The following is a 25,728-nucleotide window of genomic DNA, read 5'->3' as shown; positions in this document are numbered from 1 at the left end:
TGATGGGACTAATAAGACTGAATCCAAAGGTCTGCATGGGCCTGGGGTGCTCCAATATGGCAACGCTGACTTCAGTTAGGGCCATACACAGACATATGTTGGACTATGACAAATCTTTGAGTGCTGAAAAACCCACTCGATGTTAGAGTTTTAAGGTATTAAGGTAGTATTATCTTTTACTGCTCTTGCCCATCATGGATATAGGCATTAACATTGCCACAGTCCTGGACCACCATATATATTACCATTAACCCTGTATTGCAGTGTATTTAAGAGTAAAACATAGTTTTTATCTCATTTGAATGAACCGACCAGAGTCAGATAGTGACTCCAGTCGGCTAATTTTTGCTCTGTATCTGGTTTTGTAACCAAACCGAAAACCGTAGCATACCACAGTTTTCACTCCGGTTGGCTCATTCAAATGATCTCCCAGACGGATCCGGTCACTGTATTAAAGAATTGTGGTGTGAATGCACTCTAAAAAGGAAATATGTTAAAGGGGTGTTCCGGCTTTATACATAAGATGTATGATCGCAAGGGTCCCGCCACTGGGGACCCCCGCAATCTCAGTGCAGCCCCTGGCATTCTGTGGCGTCACGGTCATGCCCCCCTAGTGATGTCACGCCACACCCCCTCCATTCATGGTGGCCGTCACTAGGGGTCGTGGCCATGACGTCACGTCCCTGTCTCAGAGGCAGCGCCCATCACAGAATGCCTGGGGCTGCACTGAGTTCACGGAGTCCCCAGCGGCAGGACCCCTGCGATCATACATACTTTGGATAGGGGATAAGATGTATAAAGCCGGAATAACCTTTAAGATGTCATGCCATTTGTGGTTTTGGTGGCAAGAAAAATCTCCTGAAAGGATCTCTTTAGCTTTTGAGCCCACTACAACATAAAAAAATTACACAAGATAAAAATTACACTAACCATGTAGACAACCTGTATACCTGGTGTAATGTCCATTTCTGTGTTTTCACATTTTTCTGTTTTTGGTCCTGTTCAGACATTAGGTTTGTTTCTGAACAGTTTTTGTGCTAATTCTCCCTGGTTTGGGAAGAGTTCAGAGTGTATAAAAGGCCTTTTCAGGTGTGGTTCTGGGCTCGTAATTAGATCTGTACTATGACCCTGTCTTTTATTATGCACCTTAGCTTTGTCTGTGTGAGCAGTGATCCTGAGTTTTAACCATGATTATTTGTCCTGCTTGATATCTATCTATCTATCTATCTATCTATCTATCTATCTATCCAGCCAAGAGCTGCAGCACTCCAGGAATCAGCAAACATGTATTTATTCCATCATATCAAGTCAACAAGCAACATTTCTGCTCTCTATGGAGCCATTTTCAAGATTGAAAATGGCTCCATATAGAGCAGAAATGTTGCTTGTTGACTTTATATAATGGAATAAATAAACGTTTGCTGATTCTGGGAGTACTGCGTCACTGTGTTGGATAGACTTGGGTGGAACCTTGATCTGTTTTTTTGGACACTGGCACCCACTGCACTTAAATTTTTTTCTGGACAGAGCTGCATATTTGGTTTTTATATGCATCTCTCTCTCTCTCTCTCTCTCTATCTATATATATATATCCTGCATTGGCCTTAGTCTGTATTCACATTGTGTGTTTTGTCAGTCCTGTTTTGACCTTGTTTATTCCTGCTCCTCCTAGGGTAGAATCCTGATCTGAACCATGGGCAAATCCGTCTATCTAGGAGTTAGTGAGTCTTGTGCCTGTACCCGTATTTGCTTGTATTTAGTATTTCTTCTTCCTCCTAGGCCAGTATCCTGATCACTCGCTCATCCAGGATGGCACGTGCATGACTTTTGGCATTTGCTAGAGAACACCAAGATTGGCAAATTCACGACTGGTGCCCTGTGCTCTTCACAGATGAAAGCAGGTACACACTGAGCCCATGTGAAAAACATGACGGAGTCTGGAGATGCCGTGGTGAATGTTCTGCTGCCTGCAACATCCTCCAGCATGACCGGTTTGGCGGTGGGTCTGTAATGGTGTGGGGTTGTATTTCTTTGGGGGGCTGCACAGCTTGATTTCCATTAGCCTGACTTCCATTAGGTACCCAGATGAGATCCTCAGACCCCTTGTGAGACCTTGTGAGACCATATGCTGGTGCGGTTTGCCCTGGGTTGATCATCATGCAAGACAATGCTAGACCTCATGTGGCTGGAGTGTGTCAGCAGTTCCTGCGAGAAGAAAGCCTTGATGCCATGGACCGGCCCGCCCATTCCCCAGACCTGAATCCAATTGAGCACGTCTGGGACATCATATATCACTCCATCCACCAATGCCACATTGCACCACAGACTATCCAGGAGTTAGCAGTAATGAGCGGCATTGCCCATATTCGAATTTGCGATATTTCGCACATATATAGATGAATATTCGTCCTATATTTGCGAATTTCGCTTATACGTTATATTCGCATATTTGCATATTCACATATTCGAGGAAAAAAACAGTGAGGGGGTGGGCAACTTTACTATTGGTTGCTAGGGATGTTGATGATAACCTCTGACAAGTGTATTTGCATCATTCTAATTGGGCCACAAGGGAAAAGAAGGAATATGCGAATATTCACATATGCGAATAAGCGCATATGCGGAAAAAAGTGAATATTCATAATTTCGAATATATAGCGAATATATCCGCAATATTTGCGAATTTGCAATGTTCGCAATAAAAATTCTAAATGCGAATATTCGCGCCCAACACTAGTAAACAATGAAGGAGATGAGGCTCTTAATCATTCAGCTATGCGGTAAGGGTGGTTAAAGTTGGTACGATCAGATATTGGTGGCCTGTCCTGATGACAGACTATCATTATTATATTGCCAGAAAACAAACCCAGGCGATCAGCACAGCCTTCTTCCAGAATCTGTGTAACCAAAATTATCTTGGTGCACGTGGAAATCCCCTCCAGATCCTAAGGTGTTCAGATATGATAAGCAACACAACATAAATATTCTCCAGCTCCATGAATAAGATGACAAGTTTTATTCTCTTCCACTTAAAAAAATCAGCACACCAACGCATTTCTGACAATACGCTGGAGTGGAGGTCGCATGTCACCACAGTAGTAAGTTAATAAAATGAGGAGGAGGTTTGTTACAGTGTGTCACCCCAGTAGTAAGTTAATAACATGAGGAGGAGGTTTGTTACAGTGTGTCACCCCAGTAGTAAGGAGATTACATGAGGAGGAGGTTTGTTACAGTGTGTCACCCCAGTTGTAAGGAGATTACATAAGGGGGGGGGGTTGTAACAGTATGTCCCCCCAGTAGTATGGAGATTATATGAGGAGGGGGTTTGTTACAGTGTGTCACCCCAGTAGTAAGGAGATTACATTAAGAGGAGGTTTGTTACAGTGTGTCACCCCAGTGGTAAGGAGATTACATGAGGTGGAGGTTTGTTACAGTGTGTCACCCCAATAGTAGGATTATATGAGGAGGAGGTTCTTTTCAGTGTGTCACCCCAGTAGTAAGGTGATTACATGAGGAGGAGGTTTGTTACAGTGTGTCACCTCAGTAGTAAGGAGATTACATGAGGAGGTTTGTTACAGTGTGTCATCCCAGTAGTAAGGGGATTACATAAGGAGGAGGTTTGTTACAGTGTGTCACCCCAGCAGTAAGTTAATAACATGAGGAGGTTTGTTACAGTGTGTCACCCCAGAAGTAAAGAGATAACATGAGGAGAAGGTTTGTTACAGTGTGTCACCCCAGTAGTAAGGAGATTACATGAGGAGGGGGTTTGTTACAGCATGTCACCCCAGTAGTAAGGAGATTACATGAGGAGGTTTGTTACAGTGTGTCACCCCAGTAGTAAGGGGATTACATAAGGAGGAGGTTTGTTACAGTGTGTCCCCCCAGCAGTAAGTTAATAACATGAGGAGGTTTGTTACAGTGTGTCATCCCAGTAGTAAGGAGATTACATGAGGAGGAGGTTTGTTACAGTGTGTCACCCCAGTAGTAAGGAAATTACATGAGAAGGGGGTTTGTTACAGCATGTCACCCCAGTAGTAAGGAGATTACATGAGGAGAGGGTTTGTTACAGTGTGTCACCCCAGTAGTAAGGAGATTATATGAGGAGGGGGTATGTTACAGTGTGTCACCCAAGTAGTAAGGAGATTACATAAAGGGGAGGTTTATTACATTGTGTCACCCCAGTAGTAAGGAGATGACATGAGGTGGAGGTTTGTTACAGTGTGTCACCCCAGTAGTAAGAATATATTAGGAGGAGGTTCTTTACAGTGTGTCACCCCAGTAGTAAGGAGATTACATGAGGAGGGGGTTTGTTACAGCGTGTCACCACAGTAGTAAGGTGATTACATGAGGAGGGGGTTTGTTACAGCGTGTCACCCCAGTAGTAAGGAGATTACATGAGGAGGAGGTTTGTTAAAGTGATGCTTTTGACCCCAGCAACCAATCAGATTGCTTGTTTCTTTTTCAATGGTATTTTTTTTAAATGAAAGAAACTATCTTATTGGTTGCTATGGGCTACTGTTAAACTCCTCCTCTACACAGGTTTTGATAACTCTCCTCCGGTGTTTTTTTTATGAAATCTCGGCGTTTTTCTTCCCAATTTTTCACAAAAAAATCCTTGAATCACATGATAAAAGGATCACATGACTTGTATTGAGAAAAATGCAGGGAAAAAAAACAAACCCCAAAGAAACAAAACGCCTTTAAAATGCCTGTTATAAGTTATTTTTACTCGACAACTCCTTTAACTATCAGCAGGAGCCACAGCCACAGTAAATCAATGAGCAGCGCTGGCTGTCAGGACGTATGAAAAGTGACATCCTTCCTCTCCGCGGGGCAATGTCAGGGGTGTCACTCGTCAGACACCCCGGCAGCCAGCGCTGCTCATTGAGCCTGCGAGAGCCACACTGATCTGTGTAAGAAACCTACGGGCCCAGGCTGCTGAGGACCCAAAATGACATTACATATACTGAGTGTCTGTTTAGGAGAAACAAATACATTGCACCCCATAGAGAGTAGCACAATTTTAACCCCTTAAGGACGGTTTTTCCGTCTCACCTTTTAAAAATCATAACCCTTTCAATTTTCCACCTAAAAATCCATATTATGGCTTATTTTTTGCGTCGCCAATTCAACTTTGCAGTGACATTAGTCGTTTTACCCAAAAATGCACGGCGAAACGGAAAAAAAAATCATTGTGCGACAGAATCGGAAAAAAAACGCCATTTTGTAACTTTTGGGGGCTTCCGTTTCTACGCAGTGCATATTTCGGTAAAAAATACACCTTATCATTATTCTGTAGGTCCATATGATTAAAATGATACCCTACTTATATAGGTTTGATTTTGTTGGACTTCTGGAAAAAATCATAACTACATGCAGGAAAATTTATACGTTTAAAAATGTCATCTTCTGACCCCTATAACTTTTTTATTTTTCCACGTACAGGTCGGTATGAGTTTTTATCCGTGATCTGAAGTTTTTATCAGTATGATTTTTGTTTTGATCGAACTTTTTGATCACTTTTTATTCATTTTTTAATGGTATGAAAAGTGACCAAAATAAGCTTTTTTTGGAATTTGGAATTTTTTTGCGTGTACGCCATTGACTGTGCGGTTTAATTAATGATATATTTTTATAGTTCGCACATTTATGCACGCGGCGATACCACATATGTTTATTTTTATTTTTTTTACACTGTTTTATTTTTTTATGGGAAAATGGGGGTGATTCAAACTTATTAGGGAAGGGGTTAAATGACCTTTATTAACACTTTTTTTTTACATTTTTTTTGCAGTGTTATAGGTCCCAGAGGGACCTATAACACTGCACACACTGATCTTCTACACAGATCACAGGCGTGTATTAACACGCCTATGATCAGTGTTATCGGCGCTTGACTGCTCCTGCCTGGATTTCAGGCACGGAGCAGTCATTCGCCGATCGGACACCGAGGAGGCAGGTAAGGGCCCTCCCGGTGTCCTGTCAGCTGTTCGGGACGCCGCGATTTCACCGCGGCGGTCCCGAACAGCCCAACTGAGCAGCCGGGTCACTTTCACTTTAGAAGCGGCGGTCAGCTTTGACCGCCGCTTCTAAAGGGTTAATACCGCACATCGCCGCGATCGGCGATGTGTGGTATTAACCGCGGGTCCCGGCCATTGATGAGCGCCGGGACCAACGCGATATGATGTGGGATCGCGGCGCGATTCCGCTTCATATCGCGGGAGCCGGCGCAGGACGTAAATATACGTCCTGCGTCGTTAAGGGGTTAATAAAAAATTGCAGAAATAGTCATGCCCAATATGTTATAAAGCTTATTGGATTTCAGCCAGAGAGCAGCACTGCCCAAATAGAACTCCCAGGAGGAGCAGCGTGTCACACATGTGATGTCATAACCACTGTCCACCAGAGAGCAGCACTGAGCAGAAATAACACGGCTCCTGCTCATTCTCCATCAGTGAGGGGCCGATGCTGGACACTGTAGGAACCCGGGAATGCAGATTCATACACAGGATTGGTTAGTATCGTTCCATGTACATTTCTATAATAAAAATTTAAATAATCTTTCTTTTCTTTTGTTTTTCTATCTTTGATGCAGTATTTCCAGGACATGGAGTCGCATTTCCGGACCTACAGCAAGAATTTGGATGAAGACATAACCCCTGGAATCAAGCACATACACAGACACTTTGCCCAAATTCTAGAGGTAACCTCCTTTAGTATGCCCAGAGGAAGGGCAATACAGTAGCCATGGATTCCCTACAGGTTTCCTCCCCTCTGGAGGTTTTTCCTGTCCTGAGTATTAGTTACTGTACGCTCTTTGTGAGTGATGGGAGGTTACAAAAATCCCTACACAAACATTGTAATAAATAATAAATAAAGTTTCCCCTTTTTTAACCTTTCTTTGACTTGTTCGACTCATTTATTTTATTTCTGTGTATGAAAAATAGTGTTAGCAAAATGTGGACGACATGAGTTTTTTTTTCCTAATGTCCTGCACGATCTGCGTAGTTCGTTGTAGAGAGAGAGGCAGTTGATGCTGGGTGGTATAGTTGCCAGGGCAACGAAGGCGGACTGGCCATCGGGGACACTGGGCATTTGCCTGGTGGGCCAGACCATCAGTGTCAGGATTGGGGATAAATGATTGATCACAGGGGATTTGACCGCTGGGACCCAGCAATGTCGCGAGGTAATGTTGGCTAGTACTTATGTCGTCGACCTCACTTAGAGAGATACATGGAGGGGGCCTGTCGGGCACGGCGTCATGCTGCAGCCAACATGCCTCCTGCACTGGAAAAGACACGGCAGAGCCGGGGCCCCATACAGGAGATTGCGGAGTTATTTATATATATATATATATATATATATATATATATATATATATATATACACACACACCACTGCAGATCTGCTTTAGGAGCTCTTAAAGCAGCAACCGCTGGCTGGAGCCTTTAAAGCAATTATCGCTGCCCACAGATCTTAAAGCGGCAACTGTCAGCTGCAGGTCTTAAAGCAGCAATCGCTGGTCGCCGCCAGGGGCAGACAACAGAGGGGATCTGCTGCTGCCATCATCCCATTTATTTTACACACTTCAGTCGGGCCAGATAGCGTGCCCCCGCCACCAGTGTCAGATTAGGCTGGTGACCATTGTCACTTTAAGAGGAGCAAAAGTACAGCACGCAGGCACGTCTGCTCCAATGCTCCATGACATTGGCTGATTGGAAGAGCGGAGCAGTAGAGATGCTTGTTTCCTCAATAACCTGCTTTTAGAAAGTAATATCTGCTGCTTTACCAAAGATGACCGAAAGGCCCTCCCAGTGCCAGTGACTCTGAGCCGTCATGAGATGAGCCGGAAGATCATCACCAACAAGTTTGAGTCAATAGAGTAATATGAAACGCCAGACGCATGTGGTGTTTTTTTCATCCTTTTATGGCACTTTTAGGCTCCTTAAAATAAATTGTTTACCACCGGTGTACTCCTTTAACACTAGTTATGATCTCTTATGCTTAGGCCATCAATATCAGTGAGCTGCAATACCAGGCACAGCTGTGTCTGGTAAACATTGAGCGGCATTTCCCATATTCGAATTTGCCATATTTTGCGAATATATAGACGAATATTCGTCCTATGTTTGTTATGTTTGCATTTGCGAATATTCTCATATTCACGTATTCGAGGAAAAAAACAATGAGGGGGTGGGCAACTTTACTATTGGTTGCTAGGGATGTTGTTAATAACCTCTGACAAGTGTATTTGCATCATTCCAATTGGCCCACAAGTGAAAAGAAGGAATATGCTAATTTTTACATATGTGAATATGCGCATATGCAGAAAAAAGGGAATATTCGTAATTTCGAATATATAGCGAATATATTTGCAATATTTGTGATTTCGCGAATTTGCGATATTCGCGATAAAAATTGGAAATGCGAATATTCGCACCCAACACTAGTTAACAGATGCTTTAGTCCAGGTCTGGGAGGATATCCCTCAGGAGACCATTCGCCACCTCATCAGGAGCATGTCCAGGCGTTGTAGGGAGGTCATATAGGCATGTGGAGGCAACACACACTACTGAACCTCATTCTGACTTGTTTTAAGGACATTACATCAAAGTTGGATCAGCCTGTAGTGTGGTTTTCCAGTTTGATTTTGAGTGTGACTCCATATCCAGACCTCCCTGGGTTGACAAATTTGATTTCCATTGATAATTTGTGTGTGATTTTGTTGTCAGCGCATTCAACTATGTAAAGAGGAAAGTATTTCATATGATTAGTTAATTCATCCAGATCTAAGATGTGTTATCTTAGCGTTCGTTAAATTGTTTGAGCAGTGTATGTATGTGTATATATATATATATATATATATATATATATATATATATATATCTCAACATCAGACTGGAGACAATGGTCCCCATGAAAACCAAGTGTTATCTTTGTTACAAAGGCATGCTAATAAGGAGGTTAAACTGTCTGACCCCAAACCCACACCATATTTGTGAATGGCTGGACTCTGTAAAATTGCACCCTAAACACAACTGGCACCTGAAGGATTCGACTGAATGTATAGTAAGGTTTCTATCATAATGCACTGCATTTTACTAAACTAAATAGTGCACTTTACTGTCCTATTTTGTCTGGCAGTTTTAGGTTAAGTTTCTACTTGTTTTTTTGTCCTGCGTTTTTTGGTTTGAAAAAAAAAAAAAAAAAAAGAAAAAACGCCTGAAAAAACGGCAGTGCAATTTCCTGTGTCTAATGTTTTTTCTGGCGTTTTTTAATTTGTGTGGAAATTGCACCTTGGCAGTTTTTTTGGTACCCAAAATTTGGGTAGTGCAGTAGTGATGGAAAAAATTTTATTTAACGAAATTTATATATTTTATAACAAAATATTAATTAATTGTTAATAAAGTGTGTGTGTGTGTTTCACTTTTTTTCTCAATTTTTTAAATTTTTAGGTAGTACTGTTCCATGCTGGGAGTAGCAGTCCCTGTACTAATAGACATATCACCCCGGGTGTCAGTCGTGACACCCGATGCAATCGTCCATAATATAGCAGAGATGTGGAGCGGCTCTATACAGCACTCACATCTCTGCACAATACTCCGGCCAGTGATGTGAATAGAACATCACTCATTCATATTTTCCGTCCAGAGTGGTGATTGGCCGGATGGTTGCAGCCAATCACAGCTCTGAGGGAAATATGAATGAGTGAGTGGCCGGCCGGAGCATAGTGCAGAGATGCGAGTGCTGTATACAGCCGCTTCATCTCTGCAATAGACAGGACGATCGCATCGGGTGTCAGTAGTGATACCCACTGTGATCTCTTCTTACCTGCAGGTACTACTACTCCCAACATGGAGCACACTCTGTTCCATGCTGGGAGCTGTAGTACCTGCATTAATAGACAGATCGCAGCGAGTTTAATTTCTGACACCTGTTGCAATCTGTCTATTAATGCAGGTACTACAGCTCCCAGCATGGAGCAGAGTGTGATCCATGTTGGGAGTAGTAGTACCTGCATTAATAGACAGATCGCAGCGAGTGTCACCCCTGACACCCGCTGTGATCCTCCTGTATAATGTATAGATGCGGGCGGCACTCTCCTATGGTCCCCTGCAGTGACGTATATATACACCTATTCATATTTCCCACAGAGAGCTGTGATTGGCTGGAACCATCTGGCCAATCACAGCTCTCTGCAGGAAATATGAATATGTGTATATATACGTCAGTGCTGGGGACCATAGAAGAACCTCCGCCCCATCTATACATTATAAAGGAGGATCGCAACAGACAATCTGTCAATTAGTACAGGTACTACTACTCCCATCATGGAACATTGTGCTTCATGCTGGGAGTAGTAGTACCACCTAAAAAAAAAAAAAAAGTGAAAAACATACACACTACATTTTTATTATTGTCGGCTACATTTTTAGGTCCCTGCCCTCCCACATAAATTGATCCCTGTTTTAAATTTAATAAAAAAATTGTTATACAATTTTTTCCTTCACTACTGTATCTTTTTTTTAATTTTTAATGGTACCCTATGACATTTTATTAAAAAAGGTATCTCTCACTCTTTTGGATCGCTAAAGTCCAAAAAAGAATAAAAACCGCCTGCAAAAACGCCAAAGTTAAAACCCACATATCGTTTTTCTTGGCGTTTTTTCACTCCCATAGACTTCTATGGGAGAAAAACGCCACAATTTTGACAAAAAAAAAATCGCCAGTGGCTCGTCATGCTGTGATTTTGGAAAACCGCTAAGGAGCTGAACAACGCCAGAAAAGAGTGAATAAATGCCAAAAGGACAAAAAAAAACGTCAAAGTTAAAAACGCCAAGTGGAAGAAGAATTTTGCAATTTCTCATTGAATTACAGCTAACATTTGGCCACAGTGTTTTTTGGCTGAAAAAACACTATGCGGCAGAATTGGCATTTTTTCTTGGCGTTTAAAAAAAAAAAAAAAAAAAACTTAGCCTTAGAGGAAAACATGCCACAGTGTTTTATTAGCCAATCATAAAGATGTGTCCACCTTTTTCTTTCCCTTAGTTTAGTTAAGGGTTTCAATTTCTCATTAGACCAATTCAGTAAATATCATGAACACCCAAAAGGTTTCATTTACATCTTAGGTTTCAATGAAAACCTAAAAAAAATCTGAAAATATATTGATGTGGTACTTCTTATAAAATCAAAGAACATCTACAACACATATAAATCACAGTAGAATAAGAAAAGAGTCGGCGACTCACCGGAGCTGGTTTTCAAGCAGTTTCTTCTTTATTAGTACTCACATGCATGGGGAGAGAAAAGACGTACAGGGGGTACAGCTGTCTGGCTACGGGACCGTTTCACATGTTCTACATGCTTCGTCTGGCCTATGCTGAATAACTAACTCGTTGCTCTAAATACAGGTGAGGGCTTCTTACTAACCTATCCCCTGATGACACGTAGTTAGTGATGGGAAAGATGGGTGGTAACCTAATAAGGTAATGGTCCATCTATAGAAGTAAAATCATGAAATACAAAAATGTGTAGATACGTAACTTTAAAAACATGGGGCTAGATCAACTCGGAATCTATGGAATCTGCTATACTCACGGGGAGAGAAGACGCGGGGGACTATTTCACGGAGTGCAATGCTAAACAAGATTATGAAATCATGAGCAGTAAAGCACTAGAACATAAGATCATGAATCTGTCTGAAAAGGAAATCTCTCTGTTTTGGACGATAAATTCTTTACAGTCTTATGTCCAATGCGACCGTACACCGAGAGGATTAAGGTCGTATAGAGCACCAGCACTTTATCTGGATGACCAAGAATTCGTGGAAACGTGGAAAAAAGCGCATCATGACCACGCAAAAAATCTAATGCAGATAGTACTTAACAGGAATTGTATCAAACATGAGAAGATAATGGAAGAATTGAACAAAGTCAAGCAAGAGTACAACAATAAAGCTACACCAGAACAAACTCGTCAGTTCTATGAAAAATTACAACCCAAATTAATATCCCTACAAGAAGAAACGAAAATAAAGAAAAGGGAGAAATATATGAGAGATAAACGAGATTACTCCAATAATCAAGCATTTACATGGTACACCAAAACCATAGGTTCCTCCTCCAAACGACAAGCCTCTCATACACCAGCATATCCCAAAAAAAACAAACCAGAAAATCGCAATGAAGACGCAACTACAACTCTACAAAGTGAACAGAACTCACGTCAAGCTGAATTCCCTTTAGGAAGAAACACACAAGGAGGAGCAGGAGAAAGAATACCAAAAGATCAGAAGAAGAGAAAGATACCCCCCTGGAACCACCAAAATTAATATCTAATGTAATTAATCTAACCGAAGAAAAATTCCCGGACGAGGTGATATCTCTGTTATCAAGAGGATTGAACTTTGGACTAACAGAAAGTTTCGACGCAGTACAATTTGAAAAAGATTTAGCCAAGTCCCTTAGAGACATTAATCTACATAAGTTTTTCGTAAATAAAAAATCATATGAGCATGAAAAATGTGAAGGTGACTTACCCGCCTGTATAGGTGATCTAGGTTTTTTCCCAGGTGAATGTAGTGATTTAGAAAGAGAATGTATAGGCTTTTTAGCATCCGATTTTGCAGATATAGAAATTAAGAATACAGTAGAAATACAAAATTTCAAAAAAGGAAAAAAGTCAAACTTTAATCCCCCCATTCAACCAGGTGGCCACCTAGATTTATTTAAAAATGCAGTGATGAGAGACGTGAAATCTTTAATCTACAAGGAGAAACACCCTAATTTGACACCCAAAGAAACACAAGCCATGAGAGCTTTAAAATCAAGGGACGATATAGTCATTATAAGAGCAGATAAGGGAGGGAGCGTTGTCCTTATGTATAAAGAAATGTATAATAAAGAAGCCGAAAGGCAATTAAAGGACACTTCTACATACACCCCCCTTAAAAAAGACCCCATATTTAAAATACTTAATGATCTAAAGTCATTCTTACACAAAAAAGTTACAGAAGGTATATTATCTAAAAAAAAATGCGGAGAAACTAATTCCAGAGTCACCTAAATCACCATCATGGTACCATCTCCCCAAAGTACATAAGGGACAAAATCCCCCCCCGGGCAGACCAATAGTCTCGGGGGTAGGCTCAGTCACCGAACATTTATCCCACTATACAGACTGGTTATTACGTCCTGTATTAACAGCCATACCTGCTTATATTAAGGACACTCAACACCTACTGCAGTTAGTGGGAGACTTAAAATGGGAGACAGGATGGATATTATGTTCAATCGATGTCGTAAGCTTATACACCCGGATCCCCCACGCAGCGGGAGTCAGGGCAGTACGACAGTTTCTGGAAAACACAGACAGAACAACAGAGTATATTAACTTCGTCTGCGAATCCCTTAACTTTATTTTGACTAACAGTACTTTTAAATATGAGGAGGAGTGGTATAGACAGGACACCGGGACCCCGATGGGGACGCCGGTGTCCTGTACATACGCAAATATCTTCCTAGCGATATTAGAAAATAATTATGTTTACTCTAGTAATAACCCTTTCATTCAATATATTCAGTCATATTCGAGATTCGTGGATGACATCCTGATAGTTTGGTCAGGGACAGAGTCCCAGTTTCAAGATTTCGTTACATATCTAAATAATATTAATGACATGAATATGTCCTTTACGTCTCAAATAGGGGGAGTATCAATCGAATTCTTAGATGTTCGCTTGATTGCAACAGATAACAATATAATAAGCGAAGGTTACCGTAAAAGAGTAGCTAAAAACACAATACTACACTACGAAAGCTCACACCCAGATTGTGTCAAAAAGGGAATTCCGTACGGACAATTTGTCCGGCTCAAAAGAAATAATACATCAGACAACACGTATAAAATCCAAGCAGATGAATTACAAAGTAGATTAAAAGAAAGGAAATATCCAGATACTATGTTGATAACAGCTAGAAACAGAGCAGACAACTTACACAGAGAGGACCTACTAAAGTGTAAAAATAGGAAAAAGAAAAACGAAGAAGATAAGAGGTTTATTTTTACATTTAAAAATTCACCAGTGAACAAAGTCATTGAGCAAGCGATTAGGAGTAACTGGTTTATAATAGAAGGAGACGAGGATTTGAGAAATGTAGCAATAAGGAAACCACTCATAGCATACAAAAAAATAAAACACTAGGTGACGTTTTGAAAAATCATACAAATAAACCCAAAACTACAAAAGGATCCTGGTTTAAAGATATGGCTCCTGTAGGTAACCACCAATGCAGAAGTTGTAATTATTGTAAATTAAACAATGGTCTAAAAACTATGCGCATAGGACCCATAACCCACACAGTAAAAACCCTCATTACTTGTCGCACAAAATATGTCGTGTATGTAATATTCTGCCCGTGCGGCTTTTTTTATGTGGGTAAAACTATCAGACCTTTATTCAATCGCATACGCGAACATATCTATTCTTTACGCACCCGAAAAGGTGCGCCGCGTCTGATAAACCACATAGTTGAAGCGCACGGAGCCAATCCAGAAGCCATATCTTTTGCAGGAATAGAAAGAGTGGAGCATAGACCAGGTATACTACGTGACAAGTATTTACTTCAGAGAGAAACCTACTGGATTTTAAAAACAGAAGCAACTGGCCCTTTGGGTCTTAATGATCGAGTTGATCTAGCCCCATGTTTTTAAAGTTACGTATCTACACATTTTTGTATTTCATGATTTTACTTCTATAGATGGACCATTACCTTATTAGGTTACCACCCATCTTTCCCATCACTAACTATGTGTCATCAGGGGATAGGTTAGTAAGAAGCCCTCACCTGTATTTAGAGCAACGAGTTAGTTATTCAGCATAGGCCAGACGAAGCATGTAGAACATGTGAAACGGTCCCGTAGCCAGACAGCTGTACCCCCTGTACGTCTTTTCTCTCCCCATGCATGTGAGTACTAATAAAGAAGAAACTGCTTGAAAACCAGCTCCGGTGAGTCGCCGACTTTTTTCTTATTCTACTGTTATAAGACTGCTGTACCACGTTCAGTCAGAGCACCACCAAAGTTTCATTGAAGCAGCCAAGCCAGCTACCCTATGCCCACGAGTCCTAGTATTACAGACTGAGTAGTGCCGATCTATCTGTCTACTTTATTTGCGACATATAAATCACAAATAAACCAGTTCATCTGCTCTACAGATGCAGGGATTTTCTCCACAATATATAAGTGACACAAGGGGGTCTTGAAATATTTATAGTGATACCCTACAAATCTATTGATTCATGAGATTGCCCTTTATTTACTCCAACAGCTATGAAATATAACACCTGTCTGTCAGCAGGGCTGCAGAACACAGCACACAGCCTTTCACATCATAGACCCCAGCTGGGTCCGGATACCAAACAGCGCATGTAGCCTATCCAGGTGGACACAGAGGCTCTCATGTGGGATACGGTTACTGGGGAAGAAGTCACAAATTGAAGGAGTACAACATGGATCAAGAAATTGTATAGATTAAACATCTAATCCCACTACTACTACTACTACTACTACCACCACAATCAGAAAGGACTGTAAGTACAAGGTGATCCTATACTGATAAAACACAACTAGGCTTGTCACTGTCACATCAAATTGTGGTCACAAGGTACGATTCCTTATTCTGGGATTCCACTGAGGTTTTTGCACTGTGTTTTTAGGCTTAAAAATGCCGGAAAAACTGCCACCAGCTTGGGTGCCATCTTATCCTCCAGTTGTCAATATATTGTCCCACCCAGAACAGTCACGTGTATTTCATACGCTGCGCCGGGAGATTCAGAAAAGATTACCAACTAAATATTCCCAACGAACACTTTCAGCTTGTTGTATCACAGGAGAAGCTCAGTTATCTGCAGACTATAGACCTGCTCCTGCAGTGCTACAGGTGTTTCACAGTTATCTGCAGACTATAGACCTGCTCCTGCAGTGCTACAGGTGTTTCACAGTTATCTGCAGACTATAGACCTGCTCCTGCAGTGCTACAGGTGTTTCACCAGGTGTCGTTTATACTCAGGAGAGAAAAAAAATTCTTATTTCTTATGCAGAAGGACCTTCTTTATCGGCTTTAAACATACAAGGTGAACGTGGCAGCGTTCACCTCCACAGCTATAATTGCCAAGAGGGGGATTTATTATTAAGTGAGCAAAACTTGCCCCCCCCTATTCTTTTAGTACAGTTTGTTCACTGTGGCAGCAGTTTCATCCTTATAACAACACAGATATGAGAGGATCTCACCCGAATCTCAGCTGGGTCCCTGGAGAAACCATGGATCAGCCTCCTCAGTGTGTCTTCCTCCAGTAGCTCCAGGGTCACACTCTCACTCTTCCTGCATTCTCATCACAACACAGATCCGGGTTCCTCCCACTCACTGCCTCTTCTGAGCCTCCAGATCACAGCATTGTCGGCACCTGTGTGTGCTGTTGTTCGTGTGGGGGGCCACTACGCTCACAGTCCACTGCTCCCCGCTCGCTACTGCTGTGTCAGGTCAGGTTCCTCTTCTCCACCGCCATCCAGCACACTCACATCCCAGCTTTCAGCGCAGCTGAGCGGTGTCCCGGCCCAGCAGCATGTGTTTGGTCCATGGAGGGGGCAGGGTGCAGGGGGTGGGGGAGGAGCCTCTCAACCTCCTCGCATCACGTCCTGTCGAGCCTCCACCAATTTCTAGTAAACTTTGACTGTGGCTTCTCACTAAGTCCAGTTGCACCAGTGTTACCTTATCTCCAACACCTGATCTGTCAAATCTATATTGTGATCCTGCAATTTACTCAGTAAACTTTAAGAGTGGTTATCGAAAGTCTCTGCTTTTGATGATTCTTTTTCCGGTGTTTGGATGTCGATGACGGCTTTAATTGGAGTTGTGGTAAGTGAACTTTATCTGCAGGACTACAACCACCAACATCACCCCACACACCTGTTTAAACCACAATCTTGGCTTAACAAGCTGACTGGCACAATAAGCCAGCCGAGTATCCTAGTACATTAGTGTACACTTTCCTTCATCCTCTGTCTACCACATCTCTATATATATTGTATCCATTTTGCATAGTCTGTTAATAGTACACTTTACACAAACTATCGTAATGGCTTGACTTTTTCTTTTGACGCACTTTATGTCTTTTATGAAAAATTAATAATACAATAGTTTGCCATATACTATCTCCATCTCCTCAAGCTGACAACTGAACTATTTTCTGTCAACCATAGATCCATACTACATAAACTCTATTACTTTGTTGCTGTGAGTTAAATTGAAAAAATCTGCAATAAAACATATGAAGAAATGTTTTATATGTCAGTATATACTAAATTAAAAAGAATTGATAGCGTCTGATGCTTCTGTTTTTTTTTTAGTTGAGCACTTCATGTGAAACTCTTTATAAATTGTTTAGGAAAAAAATAAAAACATTAGGAGCACATACATAATTTTTCACCATACCTTAAAGGGGTACTCCAAGGGGTATTTTTTTTTATTTTTTAAATCAACTGGTGCCAGAAAGTTAAACTGATTTTTAAATTACTTCTATATAAATATCTTAATCTTTCAAATACTTATCAGCTGCTAAATGCTCCACAAGAAGTTATTTTCTTTCTGTCTAACCACAGTGTTCTCTGCTGAGACATCTGTCCATTTTAGGAACTGTCCATAGTAGGATCAAATCCCCATAGCAAACCTATCCTGCTCTGGACAGTTCCTGAAAGGGACAGAGGTGTCACAGAGAGCACCGTGGTCAGACAGAAAGGAAATGAAAAAATAAAACTTCCTCTAGAACATACAGCAGCTGATAAGTACTGTAAGGATCAATATTTTTAAATAGAAGTAATTTACAAATCTGTTTAAATTCCTGTACCAGTTGATTTAGAAAAGCATTTAAAAGCATATTAATATTTTTTGGTCAGTTTACAAACTTTCATTTCTTGCGTAATTTGCACCATATAAGTTCCACATGGTTGCTTTAGGATTATAAAAAACATGTGCTTTGGGCAAAAACCTTTGCAAATGTAAACATATTAATCATTTTGGCATAAAAATTTTTCTTGTGTATTTGCACCATATAGGTTTTACATGCTGCATTACAGATATAAAAAGCATTCACTTTGGGAACAAAGCTTTGCAAATGTAAAAATGTTTGTGCAGACCTCATGAAAAGGGAGCAAGATTTTCACATTCCTGAAGAAGTGCCCCTAGCCTTCAGGAGAAGTGCAAAAGAATGAGCACAGTAATACCTCTAAAAACATGCATAATATTATGCATACAGGTCTTAGGGCATATTACTACACTGACTTGAAGATTTTAATCTTTTTAATTTTATTTTCTTACTAATGACAGTAATGCTTTAAATCTTTGTATTCTTGAATGTATAATATTTTCATTGACGCCAATATGATATCCTGTTGCTTGTTGGTTGATCTGTACTTTACATTTTAAGTTCTGAATATATTAGTATTTCATATATAAGTTTTTTTTGTGGGGGGGGAATAAACATTAATTGTAATTTATGTTTTTTTAATGATAATTGTCAGTAATGTAAAACATATAGGGGGAGATTTATCATAACCTTCCCAGAGTAAAAATTGCAGAGTTACCCATAGCAACCAATCAGATTGCTTCTTTCATTTTTTTCAGGCCTTTTCAAAAATTAAAGAAGTGATCTGATTGATTGCTATGGGTAACTCAGCAACTTTTCCTCTGAACAGGTTTTGATAAATCTCCACATATGTCTCATATATTAGGCACATTACAGTTTTGGGCATAACATGTGTTTTATGTTATCAATTTATATAATAGATTTTTCTTCAATAAAATCTTTTTATATTAAACAAAAAAGATGTGTGGGATATGTGGAAAAAAAAAATACCCTCAGGGTGAAAGTTTTTCTTGACTCCGGCATCTGTGGTTGCAGGGCCTCTGTGGAACACAGCCACACTTTCACCAGTTAACATGTGAGCACATGCAGGGCGTCCATGTTGAAATAACTCAAGGTACAAAAACGACTTCTCTATTAACATGTGCTAATACATAAAGGGACTAAAGACAAATCAACAGCCTTGAAACATTACAGAAAATAGCACTGTTTGGAGTTGTTGCTCTTCATTAGCATATAGTCGAATTCTTGACTATGGGAAATGCTGTTAGAACTGGTTCCATGAGTTATTATTTCTCTTTGTGGAGATCAAGCAATGATTGGACCTCAAGAAGGAAGTTTTTTTTGCCGATTTTTACCTTTGAGCATTGGCTTGTAGTCCTTTTGATGGATCTCTACGATGAAAATCAGTATCTTAGCGAGTAAGGTTCTGTGAGACTGGTTTTATTTGTTTCTGGCACTTGCACACAAACACATAAGGAATTGTTATGATACGCTAGGTATTGTAAAACCGCAGCCATTATAATAATAAAACCAACATTTGCCATTTCATGTCTAGAACATCCAGTTCTCGGTAATGTTTTCAGCCATAAGTTTATATAGAATTTAAAAGATTTTATTCTTGGTATCTGAATGTATACATCCTTAGTCTGTTACCTAAATAGCTTGATTACTTTAACAATAGGCATTTAACTGTGACTGCAATTTTCTCTAATTAGTCTATGAATCAGAGGTAGTAGGCGGAAAGACTTTAAAGTGAATCTGTGTTCTTTGTCTGTATTCTCATCTGAGATTCTAAACAGATACAAATGTATGCTTACATTTATGGCATTTCATCTCTTCGCATACACAACATGTCTCTTTTAAATGAGTATTTTTAGTACTTACAGCACATGCAGACACATAAAAAGACAAAAATGCTGTATATTGCAAAAAGACTAATATATATATATATATATATATATATATAAATATATATATATATATATATATATATATATATATATATATATATACACACACACACACACACAGGGTGGGCCATTTATATGGATACACCTTAATAAAATGGGCATGGTTGGTGATATTAACTTCCTGTTTTTGGCACATTAGTATATGTGAGGGGGGAAACTTTTCAAGATGGGTGGTGACCATGGTGGCCATTTTGAAGTCGGACATTTGAATCCAACTTTTGTTTTTTCAATAGGAAGAGGGTCATGTGACACATCAAACTGATTGGAAATTTCACAAGAAAAACAATGATGTGCTTGGTTTTAACGTAACTTTATTATGTGTTCAATGTGCTGCCCATTGTGTTGGATTGTCAATGCAACCCTCTTCTCCCACTCTTCACACACTGATAGCAACACAGCAGGAGAAATGCTAGCACAGGCTTCCAGTATCCGTAGTTTCAGGTACTGCAGAATGGACTAAACAAAAATTGGAACAGGACCCTCAGTTTACGCAGAAGATTTTGTTCAGTGAAGAGGCAAACTTTTATGTGAATGGTGAAGTTAACAAACAAAACCACCGCTATTGGTCTGACACTAACCCACATTGGATAGATCCCTCCAAGACTGTTGGAACACATAAATTGATGGTATGGTGTGGTATATGGGGTACAAAGATAGTGGGGGCCATGCTTCATCAATGGAAACCTCAAGTCTACTGGATATGCGAAATTGCTACATGATGATATGTTTCCCTCTTTATGCACTGAAGCTGGCACGTTCCCTGAGTTTTTCCAGCAAGATGGTGCACCATCCCATTATGGGTGTCTGGTCCGAGCATTCCTAGATTAATAATTTCCTGGTAAGTGGATTGTCATCGTGGGCCAATTGAATGGCCCCCAAGGTCTCCTGAACTGACCCCCTCAGACTTTTATCTTTGGGGACATCTGAAGGCAATTGTCCATGCTGTGAAGATACAAGATGTGCATACTGGAAGCCTGTGCTAGCATTTCTCCTACGGTGTTGCTATCAGTGTGTGAAGAGTGGGAGAAGAGGGTTGCATTGACAATCCAACACAATGGGCAGCACATTGAACACATTGTATAAGTGGTCTATCATAAGTCCCTTCTGCCTTTCTGCCTGGATAAGAGTAGTGACTGTCTCTGAATCCCTACCTGTGGACTGTAGATTGAGACAATTGCACTCTTGTTGAGGCAATGCCACTAGTCCAGTATGGAATCCTGTTTTGAAGCCCCGCAACAGCCACTGCACCCACGATTGTTCAGGGTGAGATTTTAAGAAGGCTTCCAGGGCTTCCACATTCACCATGCCTAGTCAGGACCCCTTCTTTAGGCATAACGATTTAGGGTGAGCCCTAAAACACAGGGAACACACATGCAAGAGCCTGCACTGGGAATAGTAGCAGGACGACCAATTATAATTATTACACACTTGCGCTTTACCCAGATATTTGATGGGTCTGCCCAACTTATCAAGACATGGACCTGATCTCTGAAAAGAACTAGCTGTGGAACCCGGGCTCCTATTAGCACTAGTGGAGGCTAGAGCGTTAACCCAACCACACCAGGCACTAGTGTGGGCAATAGAATTGCAGTTAGTGCAGTTCAGAGCCTTGAGGCCCACAAAATGGTGGCAGAACAGTTCAGTATCCATCACAACCCAGTCAGTGGTATGTTGGAACTATGACAGGGCCGCAACCTTAGCTGCAAGAGACACAAGGTAGTCGTAGAATGCGAATCCGCCATATTTATGTCCCAAATTTGTAAGTTTATAAAGATAAATGTCCAGCTCTTCCCTGCGGTGAGGATGCACTGAACAACAACATTATGGTAAAGACTGAATGCTAGCATAAATTCGGGTAAAGTCAGTTTCCGGTTCAGTCTAACATCCTTACTTTTCAGGGCTACAGAAACCTCACCGCAGGCAAAAGTCTTGCTTTTAGCAAAATCGTGGCAAAAGTGACACAAGATTAACGTCTGTGCCTTCCAAAATGTCTTTTCGTATATTCTGCGGAATAAAATGCGCTGGGAGCACACTTGGAGATTTATCAATAGTACCTGAAATTGATGCTTGAACCATACCTGAAGCTTCACCTGAAGTTGCCGCTGGCATCTGCTGAGAACACTGTGGAGAAGAAAATGCTGTCGCAGCTGAGACCGTGTTATCTGTGGTTGTCGTAGGAACAATGTCCGAAGCGGATTCCGACGCTGGTAACGCTGCCTCTGCTGCTGCTGGCATCCTGGATTCCATGGAATCCAAGTGATACCTGACTTCTGCCAGAGAGGTAGAGAAGCCACTCATCATACCCTGTAATTGGGTCAAGGCTGCCTGAATTGACGAAAACTGATCCAACTGTATACTGGGACCCGGAGCGTCGGACATCATAGTTCTATACAGCTCTGCCTGTCTGGCTAGGAATAGCACACCTCTTCTGTGCAATTATTCCGTCATTTTTGGGATAGTCCACGCCCAGTAGGATGCGGCAGTACCCTCCAGAACCGAGATAACTGATGAGAGGTATTTGAGAATTCAGGTTTAAACCCCCTATTCAGTTATACCCTTTATTTACACCCTAATACAGCCAATGAGATTGCTATTCTTAGGGTACATTAACATGTGCATATTTGCTGTCTATTTCCAGCTGTGAGAAAAAAGCTAAATATTCTGATACCCATTGACTTCAATGGGTAGCCTATATGCTTCTAAACTGACAGAAAACCTGCTAGCTGTGGTCGCTAAAGCTTTTTTTGTTCTTCAGACTGCAGTATAGAAAGTACTACTTTGGATTTGATGGACTACATTGATGATCCCAAATTTTTATTGATTTTTTTTTTTTATAAACTGGCCAACAAGGGGTATTAGGGTGTTTTAATTCAATAAAACATTCAATGGTGTTTTTTTTTAAATCCTTTTACAGGCTTAGTAGTGGAGATATCTGATAGATGGAATTCCTTATGAAACTAAAGCTTAGCGATAGCCTGTCAAACCCTCGCATTATTTCTCAGTACCCACTGGCACCAGGGGTACAGATAAGTACTGAGTGTCATCAGGCCTGGAAAGTAAAAAAAAATGGTGCTCCTGGGGTGGTACCAGGTTAGTTTTATTAGTCTGGGAAGATCATATATAAATGTGGTAGTACCAGGCTGCTAGTCTGGGAAGATCATAGATCACAGTGGTAGTACCAGGCTGCTACTGTTTGGTTTTTAACTGGCTGGTTTGGGAATAGGGGGGGACCCCCACACCTTTTTTTTTTTAAAGCACAGAATCTAAAAAAAGAGAAAGGCTGCGTGAGTGGCCATGAGAGGACCATTTTTCTTTTTTAAAGGAGTCTTAACAATGCCATGTGGGAACACGGCCAAACACGAAACTCTCCGCTCTCCTAGCTGTGTATCTTCAGATTTACAAAAAACAGATGTAAACAAAGAGGGAGATACTCCAGTAATATTTCACATATTTCCCTCCAGGGCTTGATTCACAGCTTTCACTGCTTAGTAGTGTTGGGTGCAAATATTCGCAATGCGAATATTTATCGCAAATATCGCACATTGGCAAATTCGCAAATGTTCGCAATTATGAATATTCACATTTTTTTTCACAGTACACATCACAGTGATCATCCCTCCCTGCCTCCAGCTTGTGGTGTAAGCAAGGCTCCAATACTAGTTGCTGTGTCAGACTGGCTGGCACCCGAAAATTTGCATATGTGAATATTTGCACATTTGAATTTTCACGGATATTGATCCCTCCCTTCTTTTAGCTCTTTCATCACGCGATATTGCGCATGCAAATTTTATGGCACATAGTAAAAAAAGGCTGCAAATATTGCAAATATGCAAATTTTGCGAATATATTATGAATATTCGTCCATATATTCGCGAAACATCGCAAATTCGAATATGGCCTATGCCACTCAACACTACTGCTTAGTACTGCTCTATAATGTCATCGAAGTTGCTGCTACTTCATAACGTAAGCTACAGAAATAAGACACCAGGATCACCTTTTCTATGTGTTTGCGGTATATGTACGAGATCACAGCGGCTCATAGCAACTTGTCTTCATCCACTAGCTAAGAAACAACAGAAAATGAAAGATGGACCTGACAGTGCAGAAATATGGTATAAAATGATCTATAAAGTTATATAATAGCTAGCAATTCCTTATGTACACATAGGCAGTTTATTCTAAAAAATTATTTGAAAGCCGTCATCATCATCTAATACATACAGTATTATATATATCTTGTTTCCAGTCCAGCACAATAATCATATTTCAATATATCATGTCAATACTTGTATTAAAACCTAATGAGGTGAAAAGCAAAGGATACAAGAATCAAATGTTTCGGTGTTAGACATAAAAGAAAGCAAGTTGTCTCATCAATTATGATCGACTGTATGGAGCAATTAATTAACAATATGCCACTCATTATCCTTTATGTGTAAAAAGCTGGATGAATGAATTCCAACCCCATCCTTCAGTACAATGTAATCAATGAATTTTTCTCAAGCGGTAAAGGCAGATTTCTTCAACTGGAAATCTTACAATAGGATCTACTAAAAAAAAGACTGGTTTGATTAAATATAAACTGCATAATCAGCAGTTATGTGTAAAAAGGAATAGAGAAAAAAAAAAAAAAGAATTCCCATTCACCCATGGTCTGATTTGCACGAATATAGATTTTTACCTAAATTCACAAACAAAATTGTTTGGGGGAAAAAATATGTGCATATATCTAATGAATAGTCCTAAAAATGACTGTTCCTCTTATGCATGGCCTATCTGTCATCTCTCCTCACAAAGTCTGAGCAAGGAGAATATACTTAGCGTGCCAGACGACAAGCATAGTAAAAGGGGGAAAATATACAGTGTACACAAATAGATTCTGCTCTTCTGGTATGATTACTATTATCTAACATCAACACATTGATAAACTGTTGTCACTAAATTACCCTCACACTAATACGCGCTGTAGATCAAGCCAAGGAAAGTATGGAATCCATTAGTGTCCGTCAGGGCGCCGGTGTAATGGAAAGGAAGCGGTTATCTCTATTACAGAATGAGAAGATGGTGTTATCTGTCTGATGCACGTCCTATAACTCTTTGTAAGGAGCTTCTGCAGAACGACAGATGACAATGTATCTCAGATGTGACATGAAGATGGTGAGATCCACAATAAGAAATTACCATGATGAGAAAAAAGTATAATTTTGCAGCCAAGTTTTTCTTCATACTGTTATTTCTGTGTGATGTGAATTGTATTTCTACAAACCCTATAATAGTAACTATGTGGATGCACATCTGTTATTTATACCATCAATTAAATAGAAATATACTTTACACTTATATGAATTGTGACAATGTGGCAAGGAAAGGGTGTATTTCCCTAGCTAACCCTGGAGAAACCTCCACCTGTGGCCTAATTAATGAGGTAGCAGAAAGGGGAAGTGTGTTTAAAAGGAAGTAAAACAGAATAATCTGAGCTCTCCCCCGAAGTCAGCAAGGTGGCTCAAGGGGGGAGGCAGGGGTCCTAGTGAGGAACACATATCCTGAGCTGTGAGTGGCCCTAACACTCAGGTGTGGACAAGACACACAGCAAGAGGTTGCAAACGCTGCGTGTGAACAGTGAGTAGAAGGTTGCAGGAGGCATATCTTTAACTGGCCGGGAAAAGCCCCCTAGTTGGTAGTCAGGGCATGCTGGATTGTTTAGTTAGTGACTAGATGGTCTAGGGTTTTGTTTGTTCCTGTCTTATGTTTTTATTTATCCTGCAACCTGTCTAATAAAGATGGCGAGGGGCAGGACTTGTGTAAAGTACTGTTGTTTGCCTGCTGATTGAAAT

At 40.5% G+C, this 25,728-nt stretch overlaps 1 long non-coding RNA gene across 1 annotated transcript; it reads left to right on the top strand.

Annotated features, from left to right (window-relative positions):
* The first annotated feature begins 6,338 nt into the window (after positions 1–6,338).
* On the top strand, positions 6,339–6,900 carry LOC130357866 (uncharacterized). The gene is made up of 2 exons (XR_008889306.1): positions 6,339–6,514; positions 6,596–6,900. It is a non-coding gene; the product is annotated as an uncharacterized LOC130357866 (long non-coding RNA).
* The last annotated feature ends 18,828 nt before the right edge of the window (positions 6,901–25,728 follow it).

This window comes from Hyla sarda, chromosome 2 (assembly GCF_029499605.1).
Source record: "Hyla sarda isolate aHylSar1 chromosome 2, aHylSar1.hap1, whole genome shotgun sequence".
Classification (NCBI taxonomy): domain Eukaryota; kingdom Metazoa; phylum Chordata; class Amphibia; order Anura; family Hylidae; genus Hyla; species Hyla sarda.
This window is presented reverse-complemented; position numbering and strand designations above follow the sequence as displayed.